This window comes from Amphiura filiformis, chromosome 3 (genome assembly GCF_039555335.1).
Source record: "Amphiura filiformis chromosome 3, Afil_fr2py, whole genome shotgun sequence".
NCBI classification, from domain to species: domain Eukaryota; kingdom Metazoa; phylum Echinodermata; class Ophiuroidea; order Amphilepidida; family Amphiuridae; genus Amphiura; species Amphiura filiformis.
The window spans coordinates 44,642,730-44,665,377 of NC_092630.1; the positions used below are offsets into that span (position 1 = coordinate 44,642,730).

The window sequence follows — 22,648 nt, forward strand, 5'->3', positions numbered from 1 at the left end:
TCTTTCTCCCTGCAGTGGTCTGGAAAACATGATCAAACCGAATTAGGAATTTAATTACTCCAGGGAACGTACTCCATCATCGGTCTAGAAACACCTCCAAGGTAAGCAGAGATGGTGTAAAACAAAAAGCAACTTGTGCAACCTGGGCGGCCATTTGGGTGGATCTATTTCAAGCGGCCCATGTAACAAGAGGCTTTGTTCTTTTCGGTTTATACTGATGTACAAAACAAATGTCTTGGTGCTTGTAAGTCGAGGAAAAAGAAAACAATTCAATAGAAGAAAATTAAAACAACACAAAACATGTGAAACAAATGTAAATCAGTATATTTTGATTTTTGTTTGACAAAACCACATCAATTTTTCACTCAATGATTCACTCCCCAGCAAACAAGTTTGAGTGGTTTCCAGTGTTCCTTAGTCTCTTTTGCAGACTTCGGTAGTGTATCGTAAAAAATGTAAATCCGTTGTAAACAATGCCACTTTTGTGAAGCTTGGTCTCAAGCATGTGATCAGTAGAAAGTAGATATCCATTTTATAGTTGGCTGTTCCACCTGGGTTATAATGAGTCACCAAAATTTCAGATTGAGTCAACTCATTTAGCCTTATGTTTTAACTTAATTCAACTCAAGTCACTTGAGTCAAATCAACCTCAATTTACTTGGAGTCACAGGTCATGATTTGCTACAACTATGTGCTCCACTCTCCTTCAGATAGCTGCCCTGAAGATCCCCTCTCATCTGGAGCATGAACTTGAAGAACCACTTTTCTGTCACATAGCTCAGAATGATGTCCAGTGAGTGTGGAGGGCCTTTTGAACGTAGCTGGAGCAAGTAAGCCTGGTGTCGTCACTTTCATTCAAAGTTTGTGTGATGAGCTATTAAAGCCTATTATTATGGAAACTATTCCTAAACATGATGATATCTGATTTTAAAGGTATTGAGTTAAGATTATTACTTTGATGTTCATAATATTATGGTACTAACACCATTTAAGATTTGCATGTAATATTTTGAGAATTAATAGTTGATTTGATTCAACATGTTTAAGCTTCTGAATTATGAAACTTTCCTGTGCATTAAGAGATGTCCAGAGATTTTCTCAAAATTATTCACATTCATGTTTGTTAATCTTATTTTCTCCAAATTTTGGTATCTTTGATTTAACTCATAATTGAGTTACTATTTTGTGACATTTACATTTACATTTACCGACACTTATATAGCGCCTTTACCGCTGGATTCAAAGCGCAATAAAAATAAAAACAAAGAAGCAAAAATCAAGAAAACTAGACATAGGAAATCTGAAACAGATGAGTTTTGAGAGCAGATTTGAAGGCTTCAACTGTTGGAGAATTGCGAATGTGATTTGGGAGATTATTCCAAGCTCTGGGGCCAGCCACTGAGAAGACCCTGTCGCCAGCACATTTATGTGTCTTAGGGACCTCAAGGTTCATGTTGTGACAAGAACGGGTGGTTACTGACCCAAGACGCAGGTTTTTTCACCACCAGACAGTCTTCCATGTACTGGGGACAGAGTCCATTCAGTGACTTATACACACAGAGGAGAAGTTTGAACTTGATGCGGTCATCAATACGGAGCCAGTGCAAGTCAGTGAGCAAGGGGGTGATATGGCAGGATTTTGGTTGTTGGTAAATCAGCCGGGCACATTTGTTTTGGAGCTTCTGCAAACGATTCAAATCTTTTTGTTTGATACCATTTAACAGAAGATTGCAGTAGTCTAGACGGGAGATGATGAGAGATCTAACAACATTAGCACAAGTATCAAAATCTATGAATGCTTGAGCACATGATACACGCAGGTCACCTCCTATTATGTCCATGATACTTTTATAGATAGAATTGGTGTATACTCGGTGTCACTCAGGGCAAATTAGGGCATTTAACAAAGTGTTCTAAAAGGCATGTGACATAAATATTTTGTTATTCTATCTAGGAATGAGAGTATCATACCTTGTACTTTTAAGTTTACTAACACTAGTAACAGTATTTTAAGTTTTTGTAAAATTGACAAAGTGACTGAGTCATGTTAGTTTTATTTTTGCCATTCATTTTCTCGGCGCTACGCGCCTCGATCCCAGCCGAGGAACTAGGGCTAGTTCTAGACCTGTGTTCGGGTCCTTTTTTTCTAAAGCAATGATTTAAATTGTGTAAAAATGATGCACCAAATGGCTTCAATTGGACCATCATTTTGCAAAATTAATTTTCCCTCTCAGGGTGGAACATCCCCATCAGACACCCCCTGCGTAGTGGATAAACAAGTGGCCATTTTCGCTTCTGCTCTTGACATTTTGCCAATTTTTGGCTTTATTATAATAATATAAAAATACCCTTGGGCAATGTTAATTGGACCCTTCAAAGGAAAAATTCACAAAATGCTTCAAAAAAACCCCTGCAAAGCTATATTCTGACTAGAACAAATCTGCTACCCTCCGCCTCCCCCCTGATAATCCATGATTACCTAACAAAAGTAACCAAAATGGAAAGATATGTACCCTATTATTTCAATCCTAGGTTTTATTTCACATTGAGGCACATTCAATGGCTGCCTCGCCTGTTTTTTGTGACTTTTTCAAATTTTCATTCCAAAATGTCAAATATTAAAGTAGCCATAAATTCAAAAGAAAACTGACCGGAACCGTAATTTTTGCTCTGAATAATAGAGGGTATGTGAATATTTTATATCTGTGAACAAAAATTTTTCATTATACCATATTGAAGCAAAATTTGGGTTAAAACATGCCTTTTTCATGATTTACACTTTTATTTTGGAGTGAAAATGTATTTATTTGACAACAAATGTATATCAATGTATTGAGCTGGATATTTGAATTGAAAAAGTTCACAGTGACATATTTTAATATGGAATAACTCTTACCATCCTCCGTTGATATTTGAAAATAAACTTCTTTGTCCAATTTCTTTTGCAGATTTGTCACGTATGTCATCGATCTGTTGGTTTATTCCAAAATATGGTCACGAGGTCACATGAACAGGTGAGCATATGGAACATCAGAGGCAACATGACTACCATATTCATTCCAATAAGCGCCCATGCCCCAATAAGCGCCCACCCAGGGTAAATTCAATTTGCTAAAGGGTACCATTAATGTTGAAGTGACAGATAGATGTTGATATAGTGAAATAGCTGGAGGACTACACATCCGGTGTAAACTTGCAATACATTTTCTACATCAGAAAAGCTACTAGAACATCTCAGGACCATTTTATAACATACGTAAATTCATCTCTAATAATCGCCCAGGTAAACCAGGTAAAAAATAAGCGCCCACCCAAAATGACTTTGTTAAGCGCCCTGGGCGCTTATTGGAATGAATATGGTACATGTATTGACATTATGACATAGGGTGGTGTGGGTTTGGGACAGGGTTGTACATTGTAGCTACACTGGGCGGTAAATTTTACCCGGCACTAAAGTTTGCCTAGCTATAAACCTGGTTTGGGATTTTGTTTTGCTACATTAGTGGAACCTTTTTTTTTTTATCATCTTTAAAACTGAAAGGATACAAATTTTGATTGGCTCCTTTTTTTTCTATGCCCCCTGTTAGTCTCATGAGGGTCGGCGGTCACAGTGGGGTCACATTATCCTCGCATAGATAGTTCTATCATGTTGTACTAGTTTATTTCAAATTGTTCCTCTCATCACAGCGAATAAAAAAAAGTAAATTGTCATATTTTTCTATGGTGCTTAGTTCAGTAGTTATCAGGTCGAATCTTATAGTTCAAATGTCAAAATTTTTATACACATAGCCTTACGTCAAAATTTAAAAATGATCCGATTGCATCGAAACTGGTGTCAAATTACTCCCCTTAAGAAATCACAAACATATATCTAATTTAAAATTTTGGTGCAATTTTGCATTGTCATGTCCCATTTCAGAGTTAATGCAGCCATAGTCCAATAGAAATATGTAGGCCTACATGCATAACCTATACATGACCCATAATTTCATTCGATTCCGAGGTTACAAATTCCCAAACAAATTGTTTTCCTATTTTGTTTGTCGAGAAGACTAAATTGAGACAAAACGCGATTGAACTAAGCACCCTAGCGCAATATGACAAATGACTTTTTATTCCCAACATTGAGAGGAATAATGTGAGGTATATTAAAACATAATAGAACAAATCTTTGAACAAGTTCATTTGGAATTTTGGATTGAACTGTAAACATGGTTCGTTTTGAACAATTCCAGTGCAAAATGATGTTGATCTACTCACATTTTCAGTGATGTTTCACCACTACTAGTGGTTTCTTCAGACTGCAACTCATCACATCTTGACTGCTTCCTTTTATAGTCAACAGTAGCCGTTGAGGGCGTGATAGAACAATTTTACATTTTGGCCCCCTTAATGACCTGCGACCCGAATTCAGCCAATGTGGGAATCATAGGGGCATAGAAAAATGGAACATATTATAGTTTTATCTGTTGAGGTGCAAGGATGCCTAAAATCATTGCTGCCACTTAGCAAGACAAAATGCTAACCCTACTATCTCCACAGAGCACCCTTACAAGCTGAATTCATAGCTTGGGATCATGTTAGGATGTAGCACATTTAAAAAACATTGCCATTTTATTCTGTATCATAGTTTTATTGCTGAAATCTGCAGAGAAATCGCTGATCTTTATGTAAGGCTTAGTGGCAATGAATAACTGACATTCCTCATTAAATATTCATGTGAATTGGATGATCTTTAGCTTGTCTTGAAAGGGATAAAATGTTTTGCAGTTGTTCATCACCTTTATCAACTAAAGCTGCCCTTGCGAAGTAAACCACACAGAACACGCTGACACATTGTTGTTAAAAAGTGATGAACAACAGTAAAACATGATTGAATGATGAATCCCTAATTGACACTGCTAAAAATGCATTCTAAATGTCATATATATTGCACATAAATGAGATATAAAAATACAAAAAAGACTACTCAATACCAGATAAAACAAATGGGTCATTCCCTGTCAACTCACTGAAATTTCAGAAAATTTGGCAGGTGATCCCTTCCGAAATGGATGTTACTTCATCAAAGTATTCTAATTCTATTTTGGTCACAATAAATGCACCGAAAGCAGCAACTTAATGGTCCATGTCATTTTTGTGCTACGGTATGTGAAAAATTTATTTGGACACCCACTTTTACTCTTTGTTTAGTTCCTCATTATTGTAACATTTGGGGATATGAAGTTCAAGTACATTGTACATATGAAGTTTAAGTACAAATTGCTACTCTATGTAACTTAAACACAAATTTTAAGATTATGCAATCAGAATGCCTTTTAATGCACTGAGCCCTCAAAATTATGATCAAATAGCTAAAAATCTAAAGATTTTAGAGCAAAAACGACATGGGCTCGTTACTGTTTTCAGTGCATTCATTTGCGATCAAAATACAACATCTTTTGATTGAGTAACAGCAAATTCTGATTGGGTCATCTGCAAACCCCCTGGTGATGCATGAGTTGGCTTTTAATGACTCAAATTGAAATAAAGGTCCCTAATATTCTTGAAACGACTTACATGGTTTGTAACTAAATTTGAATCTATTCAGGAAATATTTGTTATTGTGATTTTATGTATAAAAAGGTATAAAAGACATCTTTTCTCCCACCACAGTTGCTGGAATGTAAAAAATATCCTGTTCAAGGATGTAGACTGGACAGTGGTATCTCATCTCCATCTCTTCATCTTCGCCACATCGTCTGTACTCGGTACATGCTATCCAGTCTGCATCCTCAAGTCCATGGCTTGCTGAATTTAGGAGTCTAAAAGCAGAAGTAAATTTGGCATAACAAACCTGTAATTGAAAAAAACATGATAATAATCATAAATGATTTACATGTAGATATGGCTACAAGTAAGATATGTCCGGTATATATTGTAGGGGCAAGGACTACAACTACTGCACTGAAAATTTTATTTCAGCACACTGAAAATTTTATTTCGGCACAGACCACAGTTGTGGAGTTAAAAAATGAGGGAAACCCTATGTTTGATCAATAAATCAATAACTACTTGAGTCACTGAAATTCCAGTGTAGAAACTGGATTCCTTGCCCCTATAATATAAATAACTTTTGTTACCAGTGTTATATTAGTTTTTGAGAAAAATGCAAAAAATAGTTCAAATTTATCAAGGGATGTAGTACCTAAGGTTAGTAACATGGTTCCCAGTACACAAGTTTTTGGCATCCCTTAAGGGTAAGGAGCTTTATCTAAATTTATGTAAAACATCAAGGTGTTCTTTAATAATTTATTGATTTAGGCAATGAAATTATTTTTTTGGCTGCTTCGATTAACAATACTTACTCAACCCTTAAGGGAGTGGATAGCAACGTTTGCAGTTTTGTACAAAATATTTGATGGGACAGAGCACAATCAAACTTGTATCGAATTGCATTCTGATTCCAAGCCTCCACGGAATGTCCAACTGATATCAAATAAATTTTGATTTTTGAAATTCACGATATAATTCTGAAGAGTTTTATGTCAAGTTTATATATTTAAATTTATAGTTACAGTTTGTAAAATGGCTCCCATTAATTTGGATAACCCACAGCCTGTCACAATATCTTATCAATTTGAAATTGAATTGTTAGACAATAGACAGTGATATTTTTTCTAATTTACCTCTCCTTTTTTCATGAAAGAGAAGGATTCGCCACTGTTGACCATGGTCTCCTCAATCCCCATTAATTACAGCCTTGTACTCCTCACATTTGTACAACATTACTTGCTGGCAAACAAGCCAGGGTAACTGAAGAGATGGCTGCCATTCTATCAAGCTACGTTCCAGATCTTCAGGCTTGATCACTTGGTGGACTGGAGGCCTCTTGATGCTGTTGGATCTTTCTGTGCAGACACCCTGTATGTAGATGTAGATAGGATGTGATTTGATCAATGATTAATACTTGATAAAATTATTTGATATTTTGTGGACCTAGAATTTGAATTGGATCATAAAACCTATTCATACACTCCTAGATGGTGAGAGCCAATCAGATGAAACGTTAGTAACTTACTAGCCGTGTATAAATGTTGTACAATTGCACGGGCCCGCACTCCGCGTAGTACATTAGACGTATCAACATCTCAGTACGTGTGCATTATTGTGTACAATTTCACTCCCAACAAGTGATACTCATGTATTAACCTATAATCAATAGAGTTCAATAGAGGATATCAGGTCATAATTTGTGAATAAACTGTGTGAAACTATTGAGATAAGTCATGAAATTAAAGAAAAGCTCCCTTGATTAAACTTAAAAGTTATTTTAAAATTTACAGCTCATATCAAAAGCAAGGAGATGAGAGCTGTAGCAGAGTGACAGCTCCAGCATTCCTCAAAGTTCAAGGCATGGAATCAATTTGTGTTCATGTGAAATGATTCAAGAGTTAATACTTGCCTTTCTCAATGCTCCTGTTTTGAATATGGGTTTATCTTTTTCTTTTTCTGCCAGGAGATACTTCTTGATTTTGGGGTGTTGGCCCATTGAGAGGATCCATTCACTGGCAGCAAATGATCTGCATGCATGAAATAAATGTTTGAAATTAAGACATTTTATATGGCTATAAATAAAGACAAAACCAATTTCACAATATGTTCATTTTATGCCAACTAGGGCAATGTTATCACTCCATTCAAGCAAACATTTACCATAATTATGTTTGAAATACCTATGTAATGAAAACATTCCCTATTTAATGAAAACATTCCTTAGACTTTGATGTGCTCTAAATGATAATTTATGCAAAAAGTTATCATTTTGCTTGAATATTTTTCAAGTTATCTTTTCACGAAATTCATGCAGTGTTGTCAAAAGTAAACTCTGGGATTTTGATATTTTATGATCAAAGTTGCTTTAAACTTACTCTTCAAATTCTGCAGAATACCCTCCCAACAGGACGAATCTCAATTTCTGAAATTCTGCAAATGTGCGGCAGATGTCTCTAGAGGGTGACAAATGGTTGAAAATGTTCGCGAGTCGGATAATCCCATTCCCAGACTCGCATCTGTGAAATACAAAGTACAATTAATGTCATTTCAAACAGTTGGATAATCCCATTCCAAGACTCGCATCTGTGAAATACAAAGTACTATTAATGCATTTCAATAGTTCTGAATTGTTGAATTTATGGAAAACACAGACTTAAAAACTTAAAAAACCTAAATGACATTGAATCGAAACCAAAGACTTACTTCTCTGTGCAAAATCCTGCTGCCGGTCCCAAATCGTTCATATTTTGTATGAGGTGCAGCAAGTAGTGAACTTTTGGTTTCTCTACAAACTCCTCCTCATGCAGGTTCATCATCAGAGCTGCAGAACAAAGTGCTGGATTGTGTCTTCATATTGTTCCAGGTCACTCACTTGAAATTGTGGTGTAAATGCAATTCTTGCTACCTGCATGTTACATAAATAGTACAGTATTGATACTGTGAATGTTCCTTCAATAATGTATTGTTTTGAGACAGTCTTGTATAAATAATAGAAAACATGGGATACAATTAAATGTACATGTTAGGGCATCCGAAGAAAAAAGAACAGCTCAATCCTATTAAAACTGTATTACAATCAATCATCGATGTATTGTGGTTACCTTCATGTATTGTTGGAATCTAAGGTCAGATACTGTGGTCAAAAATCAGGGTCAACTTGTAAATATAAGCCTCATGAATGTGGATAGTTCAAATTCAACTGCAATCAAATTGGGGCCATACATTGTAATTACACGGTATAAACTTTCATTTTTATACTGTGCCGATGGGATTCAGCGAACCATTGCTGCTGCGCAATGTGAGCATAATTTTGATACACATACATTGCAGTGCTGGTTTCCACATGAACACAGTTCCTTGTCATTATTTCAAATATGTGGCATCATTGTCTTTGGTTACATACCTCTGCCAATGTCACGAGTAATTCCAAGTCCTCAGGTGAAATGAAGCTGTCCATTATGAATGGTGCAATTTGTATCCAAGATTTAAAATCTCTTCCTGAAAGGAGATAAAGAAAATGTGAAATTATTGATGTATGCCATAAATTGAAATGTTGGAAAGTCAAAGCAAACATCAATATAACAAAGAAAGATTCCTGGAATATGATGATGGGTTCTGCTCTTGCAAACGGTGAAACACACACTTTAAAAAATGCACTCTCAAAATGAAATGAATTAATGTTTCATTCAAGAAGTACAATGTGCCGTATATCCTCTTAATACTTGCACCCAAGGATGTTGTATTTTTTAAAAGGGGCGTTTATTAGAGGTCATATTTAGAATGATAATTGCGGTTAAAGCCTTAATGTACGATCTTTTTAAATTTTTAGATTTTTCTTTTTTTCTTCTAAAATGATAATATGCAATCATTATGAAAGTTCCCAATACATTTGGACGCGAAAAACATTGGGAATTTGCAAAGAAACAACATCATAAACTTCACCTGTATCACTCAAACATCTCGCACGATTTTGATTAGGACAGCGAGTGCGGCCTCAGAGTTAGTCTCCCACGCGGCCAGTTTAGTTACGCTCCCTCCACATGTGGAGGGAGCGTAACTCAAGCTAGTTTTGTAGGAGACTACGGTTTATGATCATGGCCGACATAAAGTCATAATCTAAAAAAATTATGACTTTATGTCGGACCAACAGAAAATCGTCCCGCTTTTACTACAAATAGGACGAATTTGACAGTTTGCTCATAGATTTAAATTAGAACATGTGTAAGTATTACAAATATGCCAAAAAATCGGTTTTGAAAAAAATAAAGGTAAATTCTGAAAAAAGATCGTACATTATGACTTTAAAATCATTAGGTATCATTATGCTTAAAACTCGCACTTAAATGACAAACTATGAACTTAGGAACGCTGATGATGACTTCTGGGTTTACGACCAGACTTTGACCATCATGTGTGCACCTTGGTAAGCGCACTACACAAGATGGCACAGAAATATCAGCTTTTTTGAAAGATCTTTGTTGCGAAAACTGGTGGTTTTTTTTTGAATGGGCCGAATATTTGAGGAAAATACGGTATATAGAACATTTGGCTTATTTTCATCAAATTCATTGACATACAAAAATTGTCCTCACCTAAAAACGAACCGCAGTATTTGGTTATACTGGTTGAGACAAACCCACGTCCTATGGACAGCACCTTTCTTTGTAGACTTTCTCAATACAATTTAATATGTAAATATTTTGGCTTCCCAAATTTTGGGTACTAGTCGTAGAATACAACTTATCTTTAAGATTATTCAATTATTCTGACAGAATTTTTCAGAATTTTTTTTTTTTTTAGGGGTAAATGTCATCTAATCCATGGGTAAATATGGACACCCTTACCACAACTACCCTTTCTCCAACCCCACCCTACCACCACCGTCTATCATCCTACCCACCACCCTACCTCTATAAAACCACCCAGGCCATGCCCATCCACCTGTACTTACCCTACCCCACCCTATCATGTTACTGCCTGACCCTACATGTACTACCCCACACCCTATCCTACATGTAGTACTCCACCATTGTTTGGAAAATAGGATTTTTTTATCTCCGCTATTTTTCACCTACCTCCGATGTATTTTTTGTCAAATATTTGACCACTCCCAGCGACACAGTATGTAAAATTTCCACAGGAGTTTTACTGTGAAATAAGGATAATCATTTATTAATGTTATAGCAGTGTACTGGTAGTGTTTAAATAATTTTATTACTATTTTGCAGTGCTGGTTACATTGTGACATGCACCCACAACACCTTTGTAGTTACACTATGAGGATAACTACTGCATCAGTTGTTTTGAGGGTATTATGAAAAATTTCAACAGACTCCGTACACCGGACGATCTTACCGTTTCTGGAAAAAACGAATGGTCATTTTGTCCCACATAAATCAGGCATGGGATTTTCCAGTGGAAACACTGGAACCAGTCTTTTTTGATGTCAAAATTCCCACAGTTTTATTTATTTTCAGCCCCTTGTCAGGTGTTTTTGTCCAATTTTACGCGCTTTTCCAGACTTTTTCATAAATGCGTAGTCCCATGCCTGATAAATGAATAAATAACAAAAAAAAAAACGATCCCCCAGTGGACTCACCCATTCGCTTGAATGCAGTGATAACATTGCTTTAGTTGACATGAAAATTAATGAACATTCTTTGAAACCGGTTTTGTCTTTATTTACAGCCATAGAAAATGCATGCAGATCAATTGCTGCCAGTGACTGGATCCTCTCAATGGTTTTTTCCGCACTCGGGATCGATGCAAGAAGTATCTTAATCAACATCGGAAAGGTAAGATCGCTTCTGTTAGGAGTCTACAAAACATTTCTGTTTTGGACTATTGTGCTTTATAATTGAAGAATATCCTGAGGGGCGCAGAGATACGCCGACATCGAAAAAATGACACACTTTCAAAAACTCTTATACATGTGTATAAAAGAAATTAAAAAGGAACAATAACATAACTTTTAAAGAATTATTCGATATATTTTTGTCTCATCAAGTCCTTCGAATGTAACCATTTTAAATTTCATATGACTTATTTCAGGTAAATTTACCCACATTAAATTACAATTAGTTACGAAACAAGCGGAACTTACGATTCACCGTCAAAGGCTTTAAGGTCATTTAGGAGATTCTCCTTTGGAGATACGCCTGTCTCGCTCATCTTCTGCCTTCTTTCTGTCTGTGTTCTACGAGGGGGTATCAAAAAGTTTTAGAAATCGCCCATAAGTGAAAGAGCTATATCAATGAAATTTTGTCAGTGCAATCAGTGGTCCTTATGTACATTATGGTCCAAAAATGGTCTCATAGGTATGTTTACTTTTTTTACAGGTGGTACTAGATGCCAATAACCCGCTGCCCCAGTTACTGCGCATAAACTGCAAGATTGAGAAAATGGAGGCAAGCAGCATTATTAAGATCCTGCTTTTAAAGGGTTGCAGTGCCTAGAAAATTGATGATGAAATGAAAGCTATCTTCGGTGGTGATTGTGATATGTCACTGTTGCTTTTTGGAAAAGGCATTTTTATTTCATCACAGATTTTCTGTGCACTGTAACCATTAAAATGGAACTTAATCATGCTGCATGCCTCAATTTTCTCCATTTTGCTGGTTATGCGGTTACATAGGCAGGTAGTGACATCTAGCTCCTGTAAAAAAAAAGTAAACATACTTATGAGACCATTTTTGCACCATAATGTACATAAGGACCAGTAATTGCACTGACAAAATTTCATTGATATAGCTCTTTCACTTCTGGGCAATTTCTAAAACTTTTTGATACCCCCTCGTATATATTAAAAATGTCAATTATTTTATGTATGTTATGTTTCTATTATTCCCACCTATTCCACTGCAGGAAATGTTAACAAGGTGCCAGTCTAGATCAATGCATGGAGCATTAAAATAATTAAAAACCAGCAAATCAGCGATATATACAATAATGACTCTAAACATATTGATGTTTTTATTAGTAATTTTCTCGGGTACTGGTCATCAATAGTGATTCATTTGCTTTATACATGTATCCTACATAAAGTATTGCTGGTGATTCTTCAGCATTCTGTTTTTCGCATGCAATTTAATTACAGTTGCGAATGTTAAATTTACACTCACTTAGCATTTTTTATTTTCACTATGTCAGCAGCCACAGATGCTCTGGTACGAATATTGCCTCGAAACATCCTCCATCAATGTTCTTCAACCTAAAAGTTATGAAGGGAAAGTGCATAGTATGAATCTAATCATGTCTCTTTTGACAGCAAAATGGCCAAGAAACAACAAGTTTTGAAGCATTACCATATATTGTCATTAAAACATATATATTAAAATACATGAACACGTTGAGCTCATGCTTCTAAACTGTAAGTTGTAGCAACATTTCATTTACCGTATTTCGTCAAATAGTCGCCCCCACTCAAATAAACGCCCCCACCACTTTTTTTTTTTATTTTGTTTCAAAAATACCGATATTTTCTTGGTATCTTGTGTAGTAAGCTTACCAAGTTGCACACATGGTCGATAATAGCGTCACTTTTTGGCTTAAAATCTGGATTGAAACCCGAAGTGAACCAGAAGTCAGTGTTTCTAGTTCATAGTTCGTCATTTTAGCGTGAGTTTTAATTTTACCTAATGATTTTAACGGGAATTATCGTTCTAAAATTGACCTTGAATAAACGCCTGTTTGAAAATGTAACGCTCGGGCGTTTATTTGACTAAATACGGTAGTTGTTTTTTAAATTGAAGTACAGTGATTATTGCTAACAACCATTCTTTTCTTAGATTTCAGTCTGAGCAAGATCTGGAATTCTTATGGTACAAAGAGACATGATTAGATTCATACTATGTTATATCATGGAAATACATGGCTTGGTCTCGAAACAATACAGCATGGAACATTCACACAGTATCAAGAAGAACAATTTGTGCAATCAAGGTAAGTTACATCTTTTCATGAGTAGATAATAGGATTTAGTCTAACCAATTATGTGTACGTTGCATATGCGACAAAACTGTTTTGCACGTGCTGATATTAGATGGCTGGACAGTAGCGAACTCTGTGGGTTGTCCCCTATGACGCAAAGAACAGGTGCATATACTATAACTTCTTCTTGTGTCAGGGCATCGTATGCCAGAATTCCTGACTCTAATGTCTTCAGGTCCTTTGCAATTACATTTGCCATGTCTAAAGGATGAATCTGAGAAGAAAAAATAAATCCACAATTTTTTTAGGTCTCTAGTATCAATCCAAGTCAATTGTATCATGAAGGTTTGAGGCTTCATTCATCTGAATTAAAAATGTTTTTGATTTTGAATGTATTTGCAATGCTCCTATTCAAATGCATTGGGGTCAATGCACTTTTATCCCATAGAGTTCAATTTTAGCATAACCATAGACATTCTAGGAGCTGTTGCAAACAAACAAGGAATGATCAACAACTTGCGAAAAATCTTGAAAAGCGCCCTCGCTCTCAATTTTGACCTTTTTCTGCACTTCCTCCAGTACAAAAGTATCTGTAGGAACTTTTCAAAGTTCAGATTTTTTCAGCCTTTTTTAACCGGTGATCACTCACACCACAGTTTTACAGAATTTTTGATATTCAGTATCGACAGTTGCTATCTCATTCTTTTTCAGATTTCTATTATTGGAGATAGAGAAATACGACAATGATACCTTATTAGACGTGCAGAGAAAATGTATGTTGTGAAGCTTTTGGTTTTCATTTCTGGATAATCCTGCAAGCATCATCCCCATGGAATTGAAGCAGTTATACTTCTTACTCCTGTTTCCTGAGGTATCATCACTGTAGAGGATAATAGGTAGGCACACTGCTTTCCTGCCTTGACATTTTGTTCTGACATTTGAGACTTCTTGAAATTCTTTACTTATCTGTAAACAAAAATTGTTATGTAGGACATGTTAAAGTTAAGTAATTACTTTTGGCTCTAAAGTATGGATTTCCGCATGGCACTTACAGCCAAAATATAGACAATTTTATTTTTAGAGAATAAAGGTATTGTTTTTAGCCGCTGGAGTGCATCTATCGTCTCATATACATGTAACACGAGCGACATCATTATTTTAAGTTTCGCCGAGTTTTTTTACGCCAAAAATAATGATGTCGCGTGTTATATGTGACCATCCTCCACAACTGAGCCCGGATGTCGCCAGTGCCACTATTGAGATATGCTCCATTGAACTTAACAATAAACAACAGGAAACAAAGGGTTTATTGACTGTTTTATTGATTTTTCACTACTTAAATGTCAAGTACTATAGACATGATAATCATTTTAAAGCTAATTTCAAGCAGAATATTTTGGTTGAATATCTCAAAAAAGATGATTGGCGACTTCAGGGCTCAGTTGTGCTGGATGGTCACATAAGAGACGATAGATGCACGACAGCGGCTAACAACAATACCTTTATTCTCATTCTTAAACATTTCAATTCAAATAAGTATATTAATCATAAGTATACCAAATTTTAATCAAATGAAAGCCTACATTTTACAAAGAATTACCTATGGCTTAGAATCAATTAGTCCCGTTGCTGCCCAATTTTGTGCCTATTTTTGCATTTTTCTCAAAAAGCGCATTGGTGACAAGTAAGATATGTATATTATAGGGGCAAGGACTACAATTGCTGCACTGGAAATTTTATTTCAACACAGACAAAAGTTGCGGAGTTACAGTACAAAATGAGGGAAACCAATATTTGATCAATATATCAATAACTACTTGCCTTGATTTGCTGAATTTTCAGTGCAGTAGTTGTAGTCATTGCCCCTAATATATATACATATCTTACTTGTCACCAATGCGCTATATACTTTTTGAGAAAAATGCAAAAATAGGCTAAAAATTGGCCAGGGGTGTAGTACCCCCTTAAGATAAATATTTTTGTGACGAGCTCTAATCAAATATGATATATTGTCCTTTCTCACATTTTCATCAAGTTTCTGTACTTCATTTTCTGATGATTTCCAAGAATACTTCACTGTTGGGTTGTGTACAACTTTCTTTATTGAACGGGATGGTAGCTGTAATACCATATCTGTCATACAATAGCCTTGGTACCCAGCGGGTAGGTCAAGACCACACAAAACACTTGTACGTTGATCCAGGATTCCAATCACTTCAATCCATGTTTCACCATCTAAATGATAATATATATTATGATGAAAATGGGATGAGAAGAACTTTTATAAAAAAATTAATACATGGTGGATATATCATGGTTTAAATCATCACTAATACTGCACAAAGAAGGCCTTGTTTCTTGTAAATGACCATATACATTGTACCAAGAAATTTTGGTTTCTTTTTGTTCAATTCTGAATCATTAAGTGTGGTTACGGTTAATGATATTCCTTATTGGCTAAAACAATAAGTTTATAATGCAACCTGATAGGACAAATTACTGCTATCACAAATGAAATTGTGAGGCCTAGATAACTTTGTATTAATTGAGTTACCATATGCAGTATTATATACGCTGGCTAAGTGACTTAATAATTCAAAAATTGTTTTAACTTACTGCTATTGTAGTAATCCGATTATTACATCACCTCAGCGTATAGATGATTGTATAGTGTACCAATAATCTGTGGCACATGTGTGTAACAAATCAAATCAAGAAATGTCAATGAGCACACCTATATCAATGAAGCACCGGTACTAATATCATGGTGATCAAAGTCAATAATATCATACCTTTCTTGAAAAAGTCCATGACTTTACCAAAAGGAATTTCTCCATTTAGTTCAACTAGATCATGAAGATAAACATTTTCATTTACTGAAATGGGTATCATAGGTGTTTTGTATATCGGGTCATCCCTCCACTTCCTTCCTTCCCACATTTCTTTGACGTAATCTGTAAATTAAATTAAAGATAAATAGATAAGTGTTGCAATGTGGCTGTAAAAATTGTAGTTTTTGTCTCATGAAAATCTTATGAAATTTTTACTTATGGCTTTAAACACTCTAACCTTCTGTATGCATTGGAAAACGGGCAACTGTTTCTGCGACCATTGGTATCTTCAACTGATGCCGTATAATGTCACTAGGCAGAATGTAAGAGAGTGGTTGGCCTTGTATTGAAATCTGCAATAGAAGTAGAGAATTGTAAAAAATTGTAAGAAACTACAATAAACGATTAATTTGCCTACAATTTGCATTTAGAGTTTTTATTTAGTTTGCAAAAACCATGTAAAATCACCTGTTTTTTTTATCCACATGATAAAAGAAATCTCGACTGACCCTACTTGAATAGCCTGTCAAGCGTATTGATGTTTTTTTCATCACCTTATCCTTAGTTTGTAGAAAGTGCATGTTTATCAATGTAATCTGCTATTTTGTGTTTTCAGGTTCAACCACATAGTATGGTACAAGTCACAAACCTGCTTAGGGATGATGCCGCTGTCACCCAGAGGATCAAAATTGAGGACTTTGCTCATCGAAGGTGGGTTTAATCCCTGCGATTCAAGGATGTACCATAAGAATTCCAGATCTTGCTCAGACTGAAATTTAAGAAAACAATGGTTTTTAGCAATAATCACTGTAATTCAATTTCAAAATGAAATGTTGCTACAACTTACAGTTTAGAAGCATGAGCTCAACGTGTTCATGTATTTTAATATATATGTTTTAACGACAATATATGGTAATGCTTCAAAACTTTTTGTTTCTTGGCCATTTTGCTGTCAAATGCTCTACACGCAAATGGCATGCTTTTACAGATAATTTATGTTAGTGCAGGTGCATTATGTTGGTAAATTTCTCGTAAGTAATATTCAGTCGCTGGTCGGGTTTAAACTATTAATTAGTTGGGGTTAATGGTTGTTTATAATCCGCTGCAAAAATACCTGTCTTGGTAGGTGAAAATGCATTTTTTTTTAAATATACTAAATATGCAACAATCCTAGATTGCATTGGATTCATTTCATCAATGCTATCCAGAAGACCTTGGGGTATAAATGAAATCATGCACACTGGTAACCCCGGTGGGTTCAGTTTGTATTTAAAGGTAGGACGTATGACCGTTCCAGGATTTGAAAATGACCCCTATTTCACATGGAATCGAGGACATTTGCAGCAATTTTACCCCTATTTTGCGATTGAAATCAAGGAAAATTTGCCCCAAATACCTCCCTATTTTTATCATTTTGAGGACGCATTTTCATTTCACCCCCTTATCACGAGGAATCAAGGACATTTTTTCCGAAATAAATACCCCTATTTTTACCATTTCAAAGACGCTTTTGAATTCCCCCCCCCTATTTCACGGGGAAATGAGGACAATTTTATCGGAAAAATACCCTATCAATTTTTGTGTGGAACTACTAAAAAAACGGACAGAAAAAATACAAAAAATGAAAACTGTAGCGGTAAAACACGGACGAAAGTCCTAGAAATACACCCTATTTTTCATTTCAAGGACAATTTTGCTCCAAAACACCCCTAATTTGGACAATCGCGAACAATTTTGTCCTCGAAAATTCCGCGCACATTTCTTGAAAAGTATACCCTAATTGGAACCATCATGCGTACACATCGTCAGTGAAGACTGAACCCACCGGCCTGGTAACACATTTGCTCACTATTTGTATTATTATCACCTTTGTTTCTTGCAGTGCACATACTACATGAGGATAAGGGAAAGGAAGAATGACAAATCCAGGAACAAAATAAAGTGAAATAAGTAACCTAATGATACACAACATCATCTTCACCGCTACAGGCAAATTATATCTGTCTGCAGTGACTATATTCACGTATATAGACCTAGTAGCCTACAAGAGATTACAAAGAGGATGGAGTCCAATTAGACAAATATATTGGACACTTTACAGAAATTTTCCAGAGCCGTAGCACAAAAACGACATGGACTCCGATACCGTTCTTTTGAGTTGTTGGTATGCGCAGGAACAACTTTGGAACCAGGGTTGCAACTGATTGAACTAAGTTACCACATTTTATCACATTGTTTGGTAAAGAGAAATACTATAATGGATGGTTGAAACTATTGTTCTTCATTACAGAATGGACTAAGCGAAATCGCTGTGCATTCTAATGCACATCTGCACTAGCAGAGCATGTGATGGTGTGGTTGAAACTACTTACTTTTGGTCTGTGCAGGTTTTTTGCATAACAATGCAACAGGAAAAACAGCTCATCAGGATATGGATATGTTGAGCATTGTTCATTGTCTTCTTCATCCTGATTTGCATGTACATCTTCATTCAAGAAATTTGGTATTTCATCATCTGTAACATAATTTGTTTTTGTTAATAATAATGGTTGATTCCATTAATTAAGGGACTATGGTAAAATTTAGTATATGAGCTTTGGAACAGCTGTTAGCATACTCAAAATGTTAAACACATCATCCTCAGTAATTACCAGTATTTTGAGGACATTGAAAATCATTTCTTTAAAAAAATTTTTGGTGAACTTGAACTTTGCTAAGAGCTGGAACATGGTTTGTATTATGAGGCTTATTCCCATTTGGTCCAATCCCATTTCCAGACCACAGGAAGACCAACTCAATGGCTGATCTGTATGGGCTTTTCCGTGCATATAAAATGAAATGAAACATTGACTATCTTAGGGACTGTTCACAAGCGTTTGTTAGGGGAATGACCTAAAATTATTTTCAGGGCCCTCTTTTGGCCATGAAAAATTTACGTCAACCCCATAGGAAATAGTGCAAGGCATTAGCCACAGGGTTGTCTTTAGGCTGTCCAAAATGGTAAATAATATTTCTTCATATTAATAATTGGAATAAATATAAGGGGTTTAGATGCTTACAATAGCCTAATTGTTACACTTTCAAGACACCTGGACACCCCTCTTGCAAATGCCTTGCCCTAGTGGGACATGGACCTAGACGGACATGGCCTAAGTGGGTCATGGCCCTAGTGGGAATGACCCAAGTCAAGTGGGACATGGATTCAGTGAGATTGGACTAACTTAGGTCTGGACAAAGTAGCTTTTAGGTTGAAGAAGATTGGAGGATGTTTAGGGAATTCAGAAGTAGAATAGATCAAATACAGACTTGACTTGAAAATCGTGCCAAGACTAATCGGAAAGGGGTCTGCATAAACCACACAGGTTAAATATTTATTGGGGTGTGTCGGGAGAGATGGTGTCATAATTTTCAATAGAAAATGTGCTTCCCATGGGTTTTTAAGCACAATTTTCTAACTAACAACTATTTTACACCATCTCCCGACTCGCTCCAAGTAACATTTAGCCTGTGCGGTTTATGCAGACCCCTTCAAGATTAGTAATGTCACTTTGCGAAGATAAATATTCAATGTCAAGCCTGTACATGCCCTTTATTCTAGGTTGCTTTACTATCCTTCTATGTTGTTGATTAGAGTTACATTAGTATGTTTGAACCAATTCTGAAGTTATTTTGAATTTAACCTTTGTGTAAATTATGAAAACTTACAAAGCGAAAGAAGAAATGTTGAGATCAGTAAAGTGAGATCATGTTATTCAGTTGAAAAAAATTAAACACCTCTTACCTATCACATCTTCAATCTCTGGTTGACCCTTTTCAATCTCTGGTTGACGTTGCATGTCAGGTATGATTGGTTCGCTTGTTTCAAATGTGTTTTGTGTAAATAGCACATGCTGTAGATGAAGTTGTCCTTCATGGTGTTTGCTTAATTTTGATGGTATGGGAAATGTCAATCCACAATCAAAGCATTGGTGGCTTAAAGCTCGCCTTTTCATTTCTGTTCTGCATTTAAATTGAATTAAAATATATATTTTATGAAAATTTCATTTAAGGTGGTACTACACGTTAAAGAAAACGAAATAAAAAATCTATCATTGAATAATTATTTATAATAAATTAACCAAATATACTATTTCAGCAATTTCGGCCAATCTGCAGACAAATTAAGGGGGTACTACACCCCTGTGGTAAGTTTGTGACTACTTTCTGCAATTTTCTCAACAAATAATAACACACTGGTAACAAAAGTTTGTATATTATTGGGGCAAGGAATCCAATGAAAGTTTTTGGACAAAAATTTGTGACATTTTGACCTTGCTGTCAATTTGATAGGCCTACAGCTTGACAATGAAGTAAACTGTATTTTAAAAAGAGGGCCATAACTCATAAACGATAGAAACAAACCAATTTTAAAAACTATAAACTGAAATCATACATCAAATGATGGATTTTTTTAGCATGAGCGAAACTCTATAAATGGTTTCATGTGCAAGGTTTGGGTGTCCTGCTTACACATGGAACTTTAACCGTAGGCCCTGTATCCATAGGCTGTTCCCTTGTGGCGCGTGCCCTTGTTCCGTGTTCACTTGTTCCCATGTGACCTGCCACACAGACAACAAACCTTTGTTTTGCTTAGGTTCGTTGTCTGTGTGGCAGGTCTATGGGGAACAAGGGAACAGCCTATGGATCTGGGGCCTTAAGTTTGAGTGTGGAATCCATATTAAGCAACACTGGACACTTTGGCTTTTTTGGGTGCTAATCTGTGATTTTAGTTATAATTTATTTTTAATTATTATTTGTTTATCACGGTTTGTTGGGAAATTACTCAATATGCAGAATTTCAAAGATTATTTTCAACGAAGTTAATTAACTGATTTTAGGGCTGAAATAGGCATGTCACAAAGTGGGTGCCTTATGGAATCGCCCACATACATAACTTTTGTTACCACTGTGTTATTAGTTTTTGAGAAAAATGAAAAAAAAAAAAAAAAAGATGTATGGTCGTATGCGTTATGAATTGGGGTATAGGAAAAGGTGGAGGCGTTACATTTTTCATTTTATTCGGGACGTTTTGTCCCAGATCTCAAGAATGGAGAGGGGTACTGGGCTAGTTTTGGTCTCATTTTGTTGCTAATTGATCTAGCTAAAATTGTGGAAAGTAAAAACTTCACACTGTCTATACTTTTTTAAATATTGCAATTCAAACGATGCAGAGTCAGGGGTGGAGGTGCCTACGGTTGAGGCATGTGTTAAAGTAAAGGGAATATTGATTTTTCGTGTCTCCCGAATTTATTTTTTACTGCAACTTTGTAACTCAGCAAGATATTGAGATGGATTATGTACCATTGTTTTGGTATTGATGTCTAGTTTACAATTTGACCAGTTTTACTCCAAGCTAGGTTAATTTGTAAGTGTGCTGCATTCTGTGTCATGGGTTCTAAGCTTTTCCTATACGTTACTGTGTTAACTATTCATTTATGCTCTGAAATGTTCTGAAGGTCATATTTCTTGAAGGAGTTACCCCACTGCTGTAAGAGTTTTATTGGGTCTTGATGAACAGTTTATGAATTAGACCAGTTTAAGTACAAAAACATGTAAATTGTTCAATTTTTTAGTATGTAACGCATTTGGCCCCCAATTCATGGCACATGACCATATTTATCAATGGGTGTAGTATCCCTTTAAAGCTGAACAGATATGATGTTAATTAACAACTTGCAGTAGTAGGCCTACTTTACCTTAGTTTTTTTTTTTTTTTGGGGGGTGGTATTTACGACACTACATAATTATTTCACTGTTTGACTCATAATAATAACAGTTAGGTGACCGTATTTGCCAGAACGGGTTAGGGATTACTCCCCCCATACCAGAAAAATATTGCAATACATTTTTGGGATTAAAAAATATCAAATTCGGCCAAATGAAATCTAGCGCAATCCTTATTTAGTCATAACTGGAGATGAAAGAAAAAGTTCACTATTCTACCAATTTCTAAACAGAACCAAAAACATGCTTTTTCGGCATGTTTTCTGACAATCGAGTCACAACAAACAAGTCTAAGCATTGAAAATCTTACGTATATGCCGAAATTTTGCTCCAATTTCCACTTTGGTGTTACTTTAATCAAATGGTTATCAGGGACGCACCATTAGATTCTCATGATGTAGGAATTTGTGGTCAGGCGACGAAAAAAGAAAACCCTGTTCTACGGGCCCGACCGACCCAGATTTTGAACAAATCGGGAAAAAAAAAATTTCCTGTACAATTGAATGCTGACCCAAATTTCGGAAACTTCAGGAACAAATTTTTTTTGTGTATTTTCTCAAATTGCTAATTATTTACAGATTTTGGTGATT

The 22,648-nt window shown here is 35.7% G+C and overlaps 1 long non-coding RNA gene across 3 annotated transcripts; it reads left to right on the forward strand.

Annotated features, from left to right (window-relative positions):
* The first annotated feature begins 13 nt into the window (after positions 1–13).
* LOC140148580 (uncharacterized) lies at positions 14–19,375 on the forward strand. Of its 3 annotated transcripts, XR_011858498.1 has the most exons (8): positions 14–101; positions 711–830; positions 2,949–3,014; positions 11,224–11,330; positions 13,323–13,476; positions 14,176–14,360; positions 16,912–17,006; positions 18,178–19,375. It is a non-coding gene; the product is annotated as an uncharacterized lncRNA (long non-coding RNA). The 3 variants fall into 3 exon arrangements; XR_011858499.1 differs by lacking the exon at positions 711–830; XR_011858500.1 differs by lacking the exons at positions 14–101; positions 711–830 and adding an exon at positions 912–933.
* Positions 19,376–22,648: the final 3,273 nt, after the last annotated feature.